At 47.2% G+C, this 13,773-nt stretch overlaps 1 protein-coding gene across 2 annotated transcripts in view; it reads right to left on the minus strand.

Annotated features, from left to right (window-relative positions):
* Positions 1–12,265: 12,265 nt before the first annotated feature.
* LOC144138235 (uncharacterized) overlaps positions 12,266–13,773 on the minus strand; it is a 32,411-nt gene continuing 30,903 nt past the window's right edge. For both annotated transcript variants that reach the window (XM_077670425.1, XM_077670426.1), the window contains exon 13: positions 12,266–12,660. The gene's annotated coding sequence lies outside the window, so the exon portion shown is untranslated. The remainder of the gene's footprint in view (positions 12,661–13,773) is intronic.

The following is a 13,773-nucleotide window of genomic DNA, read 5'->3' on the forward strand; positions in this document are numbered from 1 at the left end:
TATAGGCACCGTGCAGTGAACAGGGGGCGACACTGAGCCGCGACACCCAGCGCCGCCATCGGGGAATAAGAAAAACACTGGGTCGGCCACCGCTCGCCAGCGTGCTCGGGTTTCGGTTGCGTTCCTGCTTGGCGGCACCGGATCAAATGTAGTATACGCAATTTTTAAGTTTTATATTAATTAAAACATACTGCTGTAATTATGCCGCACCGGGGTAGGAATAGACTGAAGGACGGAACTGTTGACTACGCGTACGGAGGAGGAAAGCAAGCGATATTGACTTTGCCATGCGTACCCAGAACGCAGGTGGAGCCTTTCGTGCGCACGTTTTCACGTTTCCACATAGCTTTTTTCAGTGAATTTGTGTTTCCACTAGAAAGCACAAATTAATTAGCTGCTCACAGCATTGGAAAGAATCCGTTTTGTTCGCATACTTGAAATCGGACCGCCGTGGTTTCGCGAGTACGGTGCCCGTCTCACAGGATCGATTGTTTGGGTGTAGTGCGGTGTGTACGCTGCGCTACGTGCTAGTAGCATTCACTTCAAAGCAAGTAAAATTACCTTAAATACGCGGGCTCCAGTGTGGATCATGCGGGTGGGGAGCATCGAGAACTGCGCACCAACTGGGGGAGATCTTCGATTGATTGTGCGGTTCAACTCGCCGACGCCAGACAGGCGATGAGGCGCGCCGTAGTGGAGGGATCGGGATTAATTTTGACCACCTGGGGATCTTTTACGTGGCCAGAATCTCGAACACGAGGGCGTTTTCTCTTTTCGCCTCTATCGGAAAAGCGGCCGCTGCGGCCGGGAAACGAACCTGAGGACGATTTTCAATTTCACGGCTTGAATGATCGCCAAACAATCCCAGAATGCGCCTTGCTCCTCGCCCCTGACAGTTCGTTCCGGCTGGTGCCAGTTGGTCCCACCCCGTGAACACGGAGCGAGCACGCTTTCTTGCTCCGTGCACCAAGTCAATTATATCCTCAGGAGCGAAAGACTACAACCTCTGTGCCTTCTGTCTCCTTTTCTGTGAATACATTCACAATGTACACGGGTTTCGCTGCAAGACTACCTCTTCCTTTTTACGGGGTAAGTAGGGCCTCCAAATATTAGAATCATCATAAACTCCGTTTATTTTTTATTGTTCTCTGAAGTTGCTGTTGTGAGCCCCGTTAAAACGGCAGCTGAGTGTTACGTGCCGCATGAATTTTCATTATAAACGTCGCGGAAGACACATGCACAAAGCAGAAAAACCAACATTCGTGCAAATACTGCCAATGCGCGCGGTATTCGCTAAGAGGGGAAATTTATTGTAAGCTCACGAGTATTAACAGCTGGCAAACCGGTATACTTTACTTTGACAGCAGCATGTAATCTGCTTGGTAGTCATCGCCGTTGTATTTTCTAAAAATTTCGTGGAATTGTGCCGCCTGTGAGGCTGTGACCAGCCTTCCCAACTCGGACGATTCAGGGCAGCGAAGGCGGTAGCTTTCCTTCTGCGCTTTGTTTCTTTTTAAAGCCTCTCGGTCGATAACACTCCATCCTGTCGCCGTCGCAGCGTATTCTGTAAACTTGAGTCGCTTAAGCGCACCTAACCACTTGATAGAAGCCTTTGCAAGGGCGCGTGCACAGTGCCTAAAGCAGGCGGCCGGCCAGGACGGTGCGGCTCGGCCTACCCAGTGTTGCGTGGAGGCGCGGTAGATGGCGCTACGCCCGCTCGGCAAACTTGACTGCACGGAGCCTATAGGTGCTCCACTCACGAATCACCCCAGTAGTAGAAATGGTGAGGTCAGGTGAACTGTTATTTTGCTTGGGATGAAGACCTACCCTCGTGGGTAATGTAGGGTCATTGAGAAGCGAGAGGCCACAGTCGTCAATGGCCGCCTCAAGGCAGGAGCCTCGGCTGTCGGTAGAGGCATATCCCCATGTGGTACTTTTCGCATTAAAGTCGCCGCCGATGATAATGGGAGTGCGGGGGTACTGCGAAATGAGGTGGTGTAGCCAGTTATAGTTGATGGATTTTTGCGAGCCGGTGACTGGACGGTAGTACACGGATGCTGCAATTATTGGTTTCCCGTCAGGTAGGCGAACCTGCACGATAACCACCTCGTGATCCTTCGAGCATTGACCTGGGACGGACAGCTTGCAGCAACCTAGGTCCGATCGTACCAAAACAGCTGCTTGTTCTACCACTAGAGGCTGGGAGAGTGGTGTGGTCTTGCCACGGTGAGTTATTGATGGTTCTGAATAACTCGTGTATCCTCTAAGTTTGGGCATGGATCTGGTTTCTTGAAGGAGAATAAGAACTGGAAGAATTTGTGATACTCGACAGGACAGAATAGAAGCCGATTGATTGAAACTACGGCAGTTCCACTGTAAAACGCAAAGGGACCGCTTCATTGTCCAAGGGTAGCACAGAGGGTTATCTTTCTAGGCGGTTCATCGCCTTCATTTGGTGGACCGGGTAGGGTTTGGAGGTAATTCATCATGGCCGTAGTTTGTTCAGCATATTTTTCTGTGAAAGTGCGAAGCTTGTCCATGTCAGCCATTCGAGCGCGCCGTTCTTGCTGGATGTCAGCGCGAATAAATTTTAGAATCTCCATAATATCGTTCGTGTTGGTCGCTTTTTGCGAGGTGGGGGTACGCTTGACACTAGTACTGCGACTTTTTCGTTGCTTGGGCGTGGAGGGAAGGGGATTGCGGAGGGCCGACTTTGCAGGTGCAATAATGGAAGTAGAGGGGGAATCAGCCTTTTTTTGGGGGCGTGATTGAGGTCGAGGAAGCTGCATGGGTGGGCGTGGTATGAGACCCCAGCTTGGATGCTGCAAGTTCAGCCTTGAGCTGCGCGTTTTCCTCACGAAGCTGGTGAAGTTCCGTTCGGAGGCTGGCAAGTTCGGACAATACTGTCTGCAGAATGGGGCCGCTTGTCTCAGGACGTGGAGGTGGAGGGTCAACTGTAGCTGCAGCAGGTGACGACACTGCGCCGACGGCATTGGTACTTGGGTTGCCATGAGTACGAACACGATCAGCCCAGGACACGCCGTCTTGCACTTTTGAATTGGCGCGAGGGGAGAAGGCAGAGCGGGCCGGACACGTGGGGTCCACTGCCAGATGCCCATCCTTTTTACATGCCACGCAATAAAGTGTGCGCTCGCAAGGTTCAGCTTCGGCATGTACGCGCCCACATTTACGACACACAGGTTGATGCGGGCAGTACTTCGCCATGTGCCCGATGTTGTGGCATGCGAAGCAAACCATTCGCTTGGGCTCATAAGGAGATACTTTAACTATAGCCATATAGTATTTGACGACGTTCGGAATCGTTGGAGAGGCAAAGGTTAGAACAGCTCGATTCGTCTTGCCTATCCGTTGCGCCGCCAAGACCTCAGCTTGCTCACAGCGAATCCAATTCAAAATTGTTTCATTTGAATCTCCAGGTTCCACTGTGATGACTCCACGTGAAGTATTCGCACGGCTGGGGAGTGTTTAACCTCGATAGGAAGAGTGACCACACGGTTGTCGTGCTGAAAGCAGAGACTTGTAGTTGCAAGGAGGCGGTTAGCGTGCTCCTGGTCATATAAGGTAACCTGTATGCAGTTTCCGGCGACGTCGTAGCGGTGTGTTGCGAGTTCGGCCATTTCGGGAGTAGGAGCAAGAGCGCCTAACAGATGTGCGAGGGCGTTTTTGGGTATAGCGCGCACACTGATTTTTGTGAGTGGTCTCATCAAGAAGAGTGCTCGGGGCCTACTTACCCGATCTAGGCGAGTGATTGCAGTCTTCCGATTGGGCTTGACTCGAGTCCAGATCTTCCAGGGGCCGTCGTTGTCCCGGTTGCTGCCGTAGCACTCGCTATTTTCTTTGTATTTTTTTTCTGCAACGGCGCACTAACAACGGCGAAGTAACAACAGTTCCGCTGTTAAAAAACACGCATTCAAAATTATTTTAGCTAAAAATGCAAAAAGGGGGTGCGATGGAGCCTTCGGCTCGAGGCTCGCTACAGTACCAAAAGGTCCCAACACTGGCGGGGCAGCAGTGCGAACACGGGACAAATGAATTGAGTTTAGTGAAACGTCATTCTATTTATCACTGTACGAGCGAGACGGGCGGCGAACAGCGTGATAGGTGGCCGATTGAGAAAAGAGAGGCCGTTACTGGGGAGCGGCGGCAGAAGCCTATCGTCTTCTGACGTCATCTGCTGCCAAGCGAGGAGAGAGTGGCCAAATTTTTTGTTAGTGGTCTTATCTCCATTTAAGTTTTAAAAACAGTTTTTCCTGAATCCTATTCTTTCATTGAGCGCTCATTTTTAGCTGTTGCCTTTCAAATCGACTCCACTACTAGAAGATTCAAGCAGTTAGAACCACCGGGATATATAAATAGAATCTCCTTTTTACAGAAAAATAGTTATAATTCGTGCATCCAATTTTTGCGAATCCCAAACTTTTTTTTTTGCAGTAAGCAAGAAGTAGAATGTCGAGTAATTTTCCCTAGAATTTTGCCATTTACGCTTGTGTGTATACTTGAAAGTGTATTGCAATTAAATAGATAACGTTCCTTGTAGTGCTACAAAAGACCTGTGTTAAGATTCGTGCATTATTGATTTTAAGCATAGACAAAACGCTTTGTGGTTAATTGCACTGGCCTGAAGCTATACACCAGATTACTAGTAAATTGGTAAGGTCTTGCAAACACAACATTTTGTTACATGCGGTCTTCATTGCACGTTGTTTAGCTGCATAAACGTTCCGTTTTCAATAGAAATGGCCTGGAAAAAGAAAACGCCGCTAACTGCAGCCAAAAATAAATCTAGAAACTGATTTAAACAGTGCTCTTGATAGGAATCTCACCAATACCGTTTCATAGGCAACTGAAATGTTCGTGGGCAGGTACTAGAGATATTTCTCGACCGCAAAATAAAAAAAAACTCCCAATTTGTCCTATAAACAACAGTTACGTCTGTATACAGTGGCCCAACTGTCTCGGATCCGCACAAAAACCGGCGTAGCCTCTCAAGGGTGAGCGGTAATCTTATCGCGGATGACTAAGGTGGTCCTAAGCAACACAATTTTCTGTGTCTTCGTTCTTAAAGGGACCCTGCAACACTTTTTAAACTTTTTCCTAAATCCTAAATGCTTTCACAACGTAGTGAGCAAACACGTCCAGTACTTAGATTAGGGAATCGCAGAGTACATCACCAAAAATTACAGCTATGCGTCCGTTAGGTAACTTATAAACGGGCTGAATGTTTTTTTCTACTTTAACAGCAAAGCTGTTTAGCAAATCGTAATTTTTTGTGCCAGCAGTTAAAAATAGCAAGACATTGCCGAGCGCGCGCACGTGAGCGCGGGCCTGAAAGTGACGGCCCAGCAGTTAACAAAACCAATAAAATGCCGAGCGCGCCTGTGTCCGTGCCTCGCGGCAACCGCCCGGCATCCCCGGCGCACGTTTGCAAGCCAATCATACCCACTAAGGGAGATTGGCCAATAAAAAAAGAAAAGACTCCAGCATTCGCCGTCATCGTGGCAACATTTGCTCGGAACGAGAAATGCACTGCATGATGCATGCCCTTTAAGGATTGACACTTCCAAAAAAATGAAGGAAGCTCACACACTTATAGCAGCAGTGATGGGGTAAAGGTCTGCGGCAGCGAATAAGAAGCACGTAGGTTGCATTCGTGGACCTAAACCTTCGTGATGGTCTTGAAGGTTACGTACAGCTTTGCTACCTTCAAGTCAAACGGGATAGTGCGAGCTTTCTTTATTGTTTTTCCTTGTCTTGGCGTTCTTCAAGCGCTCACAAACAAAGCCACCAAAGCAAAGCAGAAACTGAATGCGGGTCAGCTGCGACGAGTAAATTACCCAGTGGTGCTTCGTGCACAATGCTTCCACACGCAAGAAAAAAAAAGACTAAAAGCGTTTACCGAAAGTGTCAATTTGGTCACTTTAGTCACTTTAGTGTATTCTCGTCATTTTTCTTTTGGTTGCAACTCGCTGTAGTTAGCAGATTTTCTTCGATTTTAAAATCGGGCTACCGCAGCATTGCATTTTTTAACACATATTTTGGAAAATGTACCGCAAGAACTGTTCACTAGGTGTATAGGTAGATAAAAAATTATACTTTTGTGTAATAGGACGTTATTACGGAACGTGTCAAGGTGCAAGAACAAGCTCGCTGACATGCATCAGTAGATTAGAGCGGTGAGATTGCAAGCATCTCGCAAACGGCAGCAGAAGCTGTTTGATAACGTTGCAAACTGCACAAGCAAGATAACGGGACATTGGCGCGAAAAATATTCCACCGTGACGTCACAAATTGTTCTGGACGTAATGACACTAGGATTTGTAATTTCGTGGCTGCTTTCGCACTCAAATTATCGTAACCCTAGCAAAAGTTCTGATAGAAACTTGTATTAGTCTTATACATTTTTGTATTAGGTGTATAAGACATGTATTAGTCTTATACAAACTTGTATCAGTTTTATAAGTTTCATATACAAGTTGTATTAGTCTAATACAAATACACCTATTAGTTTGTATTAGTTTACAAATACTAATAGATCTGATAGACCTGAGTCTAATACGAACTAATAGAGACGTATTGGTTTTAATAAAAACTAATACAAATGGACCCGCAAAGTGCGATTTCCTGAATTTTTATTTTTTCTGGAAAATCACAAGCCAAAAAAGGTTGAAATGATCGCCCTTGAGCAATAATGTTTATTTGGTATATTATTATGAAGCGTTTTGTTCACTAACAAATCTCCGTAAATCTCCAACCAAATTCTTATGCAAAATAGGTCAACTTTTTTTTTCATTTTCGCTCCTAAAAATGCGCTACATTAAGAGCGCTGATGGGAGCTGGGAGTGCTGCGCCAGCGATAAGCCACCTTACCTGACCTAGCGTCACTAAATAAGCTACGCCTTTATTTAGTGACGCTAACCTGACCTAAAGGTCCTTGATCGGCGTTTAAAGCAGATGATGGGACTTTAACCTGACCGTACCTGCGAGGCTGCAAGAAGAGCAGCAAGAAATCTAACGAAGCCGAAAAAACTGCAACGAAGTCAAGCCAAGCCATGCCAATGGTCTTCGTTGGGTAGCCAAGATGGCGACGGTATCAAAGTGCGGCTGGCGTGTGTGTACGTTCGGGAAGAAGACGGTTAGAAGGAAGCGGCTTCTAGCGTTATTTCACATCAGACGCGTGTGCATCGCGTCATCTAGAAGTGTTGGAGATGTGTCTAACGCCCGTATAACTTTGGCAAGTATGAACCAGGCCGCAGCGCGAACCATCATGGACCCGTCACCTCGCGGCTCCGGACATCTTTGCTCTGTCTGCTATGCTGTTTAACGAACGCCTGACATCGAAGAAAGCGTGTGCATCACGTCATCCAGAAGTGTTGGCGCTGTGTCTAGCGCCCGCCGAACATTGACAAATGTGATCCGGGTCGCCGCCCGACCCATCTTTGACCCGCCACCTCGCCGCTTCGGACTCCTTTGTTCATTCTCAACGGAACGCCTCACGAAGACGAGACTCCATTCTAATCGCGTGTTGCGGAAGGGTGAATGCCGTTTTGAAGTTGCATCGAAATGGGAATGGTGTTCAATCGGCCATTAATGCGCTCGATATGTACCTACGGCTGGACCGTACAGGTTTGACGAGCTTTTCTGATTGCATGCTGGAGCTATTTTGTGGATTCGCATTGCAATTTATTCATTCGTTCTTAATCAGGTTACGAACTTATTTAACATTAAATTATTCAGCCAGATTTCTGTCAGCCAGAGGAATTTGCCTGTGTACCCTGATAATAAAATGTGTTGCCATGTTTCATTGCTTTGTTCGAACTTGCACTGGTTCTGATAGAACTAGTACACTCTGGTCGACCTATCAGACTAATACAGTCTGATAGACCTGCCAGACTAATACACACTGATAGACCTAATAGACTAATACAGACTAATAGACCTAATAGACTAATACAGACTGATAGGACTAATAGGCTGATACAAACTGATAGACCTAATAGACTAATACAGACTGATAGGTCTATTAGTGGCAATAAGCATATACGTGTATTAGAATTTGTATCAGAATTTTTGCTAGGGAAGCGTTAGGCATTGGTAGTCATCTACTGCCTGCATAGGTCGGCAAACTCACTCATGAGTGCACTCACACACCCCCACTCACCACTCATGAGTGAGTGGTGGGTGAGCCTCGCCATCGTTGTGGGCTGGTGAGTGCGAGTGCGAGTGCCACCCGCGGCGAGCCCCACTCGCCACTCGTGAGTGCGAGTGCCACCCGCGGCGAGCCCCACTCGCCACTCGTGAGTGCGAGTACTACTAGTGGTCAGCCCCACTCACCACTCGCGAGTGCGAGTACACTCGCGGCGAGCCCCGCTCGCCACTCGCGAGTGCGAGTTCCACTCGCGGCGAGCCCCGTTCACCACTCGCGGTGAGGCCCACTCACCACTCGTGAATGCGAGTGCTCTCCCCACTCGTGAGTGAGAGTGCTCTCACCACGCACGTGGGCGTGTGAGTCCCGCTCGCCACTCGCCAGCGGCAGGTGCACTCGCGCGATGTGCGGTGCTTACCGCTGTGAGCGCCAACCCTTGAGCTTCTAATCGTGTTGGCTATTCTTCGCAGGAGCCGCTCGCTGTGGTGGTCCACCACAGCGAGCGGCTCCTGCGAAGAATATCTCGAGGGTCGGCGCTCACAGCGGTAAGCACCGCACATCGCGCGAGTGCACCCGCCGCTCGCGAGTGGCCAGCGGGGCTCACTACTTGCGAGTGGTGAGTGCACTCGTACTCGTGAGTGGTGAGAGCACTCGCACTCACGAGTGGTAAGCGGGGCTCACCGCGAGTGGAACTCGCAATCACGAGTGGCGAGCGTGAGCGCGAGTGAGTGCGAGTGGTGGCGACAAGTGGTGAGCGCGAGTGAGTGCGAGTGGTGAGGACGAGTGGCGAGCGTGAGCGCGAGTGAGTGCGAGTAGTGAGAGCGGAGTGGCGAGTGTGAGTGCGAGGGAGTGCGAGTGGTGGGCACCAGTGGAGAGCGTGAGCGCGAGTGAGTGCAAGTAGTTAGAGCGGAGTGGCGAGCGGGAGTGTGAGTGAGAGACAGTGGTGAGGGCGGGGTGGCGAGCGTGAGTGCGAGTGAGTGCTTTGGTATAAATATATTTTTTTGAGTGAGCGTGAGTGAGTGGCATTCAGTTTTGCCGAGCTATGATTGTTGCTGGTGCCTTGCTTGCGCATCTACTGTTTCATATATGGCTGAGTCTGCTGCAACCCGCTAGGTTTTAATGGTCATCATCATCATCATCAGAGAACAAGTGCGGGCCTCCTGTGTTGCGAGGGGACAAAGCCCCTGCTCGCTCCACACACGCCTCGTGCTGCAACAGTGCCGGAACTGGCCCAGCAACTTCGGTTACAATTTGTCATTCTTCTATACATACCTCATTTAATAAACACTATTTGTAAAAAACGCCAAATATTTTTCACAAAGTATATAACAAATATACATTGATATCTATGTTCTGTGGTGCAGCCTGAACAATTCTTTCAAACAGTTGTGACAGTCTCCCGATTTGAGATGGCTGGGCAGGCTGGTACACAAGGAGGCAATCTGTGCAATTGCGGTATGTCTTGTCTTGACGGTTCCTTACAACTGCAGGAACAATGCCTATAAAATTTGTACAACAGCTCAATTCTTCACGGCAAGTCCAGCTGCCACATAACTAACAGCACAAAGACTGCAAAATGTTAACAACTTGAAAAACAGGCAAAAGCTTGCTGGTTATTGTTCGCACGGTTCGATAACCTAGGCACCAACTCTGCAAGCTGTTTGCACCTTGCTGTGAAGATGTGAAGCAAGTTGAAGATCTATTGCACTGGGCAGTGCTGTAGGTAGTAATGAGATTGCGAAGCCTCCACTCAACTTTTACAACCAAGACTGGTAACGGGGAGCCATATTCAAAGAATGTGTTCCTTTGCATTGCACGAGATGTCACCATTGTGAGCCTCAAAATCTTAGCCAAGTGCTGAAATCGCACTTTTGCAGTTTTTTTTATGCCTGTGGCACGAACTTTAAAGCGAAGCTGTCGGCTTCTCACCGATGACACCCGCACGCAAAAATGCACTGCAGAAAAGCTAACTTTACATCAATGTGGAACGCACCGGTGAATACTGTACTGGTGCCGCCATTTGGGAGTGACCCCAGGAAATACAAAACCATGCGCAGTTCAAATGTCAGGAGCGAGGGTGTGTCCTGCAATTTGCCCTCTCCTCGCTCGCGTGCTTGCCTTGAAGCCATGCCACAGGAGCGCTGAAAACAACCGTCAGCAATGCGGCGCAACATACTAATAGGCAACTGCAGCCACTCTGTGCTTCCCACGAGCGCCGGCGTCACATAGCAGACATAGCTTCGCATCTGTGGTGCAGAGACTCGGGAAAATGACGATGGCCACCTGGGTCACTGTCCACTCCGGAGATTCCAGTGTGGTTTCGTCGAGTTTCCGTTTGGTTTTGATTTACAGATTTTAGATCCAAGAAAGCTTTGCGTTACCTATCGTTATCAGTACCATAAAGTTCTGAGCAAATGCCCACCCCAAAACACACACCCCACCTCCCTCGCCCCCTTCAGGGATGAAATTGAAATTTTTGATTTACTAAAAGAGCCCAAAGATAACCCACCCCCTAATATCGATGGCTTTAGCGCCGATGAGTGAACAAAATAAACTCGAATCATCTACTCATGTGCTGATGTGGTCACTTATTTGTCCTTTCTGCACTTGAGCTGGAAGTTCACCCATCTAGTATTTTTTCTTTACATCTCCGCAGTTTTGGTTGCCGGTGCAGCCACTTTTCTCTAGTTTTTCGCACCTGACCCAAAAGATCGCCCATCCCGTATTTTTCACTTGATATCTCTCCACTTTGGGTGGGCGTTCTTTCATAACTTTACGGTAGACAGAGGGGAGGCTGGTTTTTCTTTACAGAGCGAGCTGTCAGCACAGCTGCATCTCCTCTTATCTCGGACACCTCCAGAATACTCTGGAGTGTCTGGCAGGTACAGTAAAACCCCCTTACAACAAATCTGCTTACAACAGACATTTAAATACAACATACTGATTTGCAATGCTTGGTTGGTCTTCCTATCTGTACCATTGATTAAACTTCTTTTACTGCAGATTCTGTTAGAACATACATTTGGATATAACAGACCGGTTTGAAAGGTTAACAAGTCCACGTTTACATCTCTAAAGTGGACTTTTCAAGTGCACGCCACCAACCATTCATTTGCTAGGTACGTTTTCAGAGTTTGTGCTTCTACCTCCCAGTTGTGATCAAACGAAAACAATTTGAAACAATTAAAAATAATTGCGAATTAGTAGAAGTGAAACTTTTTGCATCCACTTGCAGTATGCACTAGTGTGATGTCCTGGCAGTCAAGTGATTGGATTTAAAATTTAAGTGTTATAGTGCAGCAGATGAGGTGCTTATATATGAAAGTTATCATTAAAACAAAAAACGTATGCCCTCATACATTATAGATGGCTAAATCTCCAAGCTTAGCAATGAATCTTTAGTTGCATTTAATTTATATTCATGTGAAGACAATGGAAATGCAAGTGTAGGTTGAAGACGTGAAAGAGTAATATTAGTACGAGTGAATCAAAAGTTTGAGGGGGTGCATTACAACAGGAGCCCAGCAAATGTAAGAAGAATCATGCATGTGATTTTGTGATGTGCTTCACAGTGTCACAAGAGGATGAAACTGCTGAAAAACCCAAGTCATCCCGAGGGCTTGTTGGCCTAAAATACCAACCTGTTTAAGTTGTAACTGAATCTCTAGAAACGACCGGCATACTTTTATTGTGTGATTTGTTTTGAACAGTTGAAAAGTCCAAACTCTTGTTATAGCAGACTTCATCCATGATTCTGTAAAAGTCTGTAGTAACAGTATTTGGATTGTTCATACTTCTTTTATAGCAGACTGAAATCATGACGACTATCACGGTCTGTTGTAACGAGGTTGTACTGTAGTAGCTATGGGCTCTCAAACCGTTGTCGGTGTCGTGCATTTGCAGCGACAGGTTGCCACAACTGCAGAGTACCATTTTTTTTGCTTCTTGAAGCTATAGTACATGCTTCCAGAACAGCTGTGGCACGATCGCCTTCAGGACTCAAATTGGGGAAGCGAAATTCAATCACTGATGTAAGTGCGTCTCTAAGACACTCCACAACAGGATGGGGCCATGTTCGCAAAGAAGACAAAGACAACACGCTGCCATTATGTTCGCTTTATTTTTTGGTGCCCCTCCTCGAGATGGCAGGGTTGGTAGATCCGTGCAGGCAACCCTTTTGGCGAAAAATAAATAGACTGCCACGAATGGCAGCCTCACGAGTCAAGTGGGATAAAAAGGGGGGTGGCTACAAGAGGGACAAGAGGGAAAGAGCTGGAGAAAGGCGATGCCGAGGGAACAGCAACACCCATGTCAACATTAAAAATACCAAAGATAAATATATACAAATGTACAATTAAAACCATGCAATTGGAGTGCATTGTGTAATGACAGTGACTATTAAACTGCTCCGTGACTTGATAGGCGATAAATTAAGAACAAGCAATTATGTATACGACTGCTGAAGAGGCGCACACGTCTATGGCCGCCGCAGTTTCCTGAAAAGAGAACAAGGAAGACGTAAATTGCAGCGGTACCATCTCTGGTATGGTACAATGGCAGCAACTACGACAAAAATGAAGCGATGCTCCACTGATACCAGCAGCCATTTCCTCTATGCATTGAATGCCAAACTCAACACTATAGTTTCTTTAAATCTGAGCTGGAAAGCGCTTCGCACAACATTACTTGTGGTCCGTGCCACCCTTTCCTTTTTTTTTTCCAGGCGAAAAAGGCGGCCATTTTGCAGTAGAGAAGGACACACGAAGCACAATATTTTGGCACACGAATCTGCCTGCGCATACCACTTCCCTTAATTAACACCAGGCACATGCAGTGACACACCTTTGCAAAGTCCAAATTTCCTTTTTTTTTTTTTTATTTCATCAAATTCTGGGTGTTTCACAGGCCGAAGCTATATACCTGGGCTACAAGGATTGCTGTGGTGAATATTAATTAATACCACCCAGAGATGTCCAACGCGTGTCAAAGTCCCGACGCAGGAACATTTTTATTTTTCACCTCCATAAAAAAGATGGTTCCTGGGACCGAACTTCGATCCGGTGCAGCTTCACCCAAAAGTGGTAGACTTTGTGCACAGTGTCTTATTACTACAAACACCAATAAATGTATTTTAGATTCACAAATTCTTTTGAAATACCCGCCAGAATGGCTGCACAGTTGAAAACCGCGATAACAAATCTGCCGGGGAAAGCCAGAAGTTCCGCTTTTGCGGGAATTCCGTTGCCGTGAGAATGAAACAAATTACGGAAGAACCGACTGCAAACCGAAAAATTTGTTTCCAAAAGTCGGTTACATTACTTTGCAAAACTTCACAGGTGACCTTGAAGGGTTATCTGGACTGTGACATCCTCAACAAAGTGTGCGAGCAAGAAGAATGCAGTGATTGAGGACGATGCAAACACCGTATTTACGCACGAAGAGCAATACTGTTTCTAGCTCGGCTGCTCTAGTGTTCATTCCTCAGGCGTTGCAAAGATGCTCCCCTTCACAAGAAGGTCGAGGCTGTGGAGGCGCCCCTCCTGCAGCGAGTGTTGCCACTCCCCAGAAGGTAACAGACTTTTCCCAGAAATAAACGCTGAGTGGAGTGG

This window comes from Haemaphysalis longicornis, unplaced genomic scaffold (genome assembly GCF_048455015.1).
Source record: "Haemaphysalis longicornis isolate Haplotype H1 unplaced genomic scaffold, Haemaphysalis longicornis Haplotype H1 scaffold_5, whole genome shotgun sequence".
NCBI lineage: Eukaryota > Metazoa > Arthropoda > Arachnida > Ixodida > Ixodidae > Haemaphysalis > Haemaphysalis longicornis.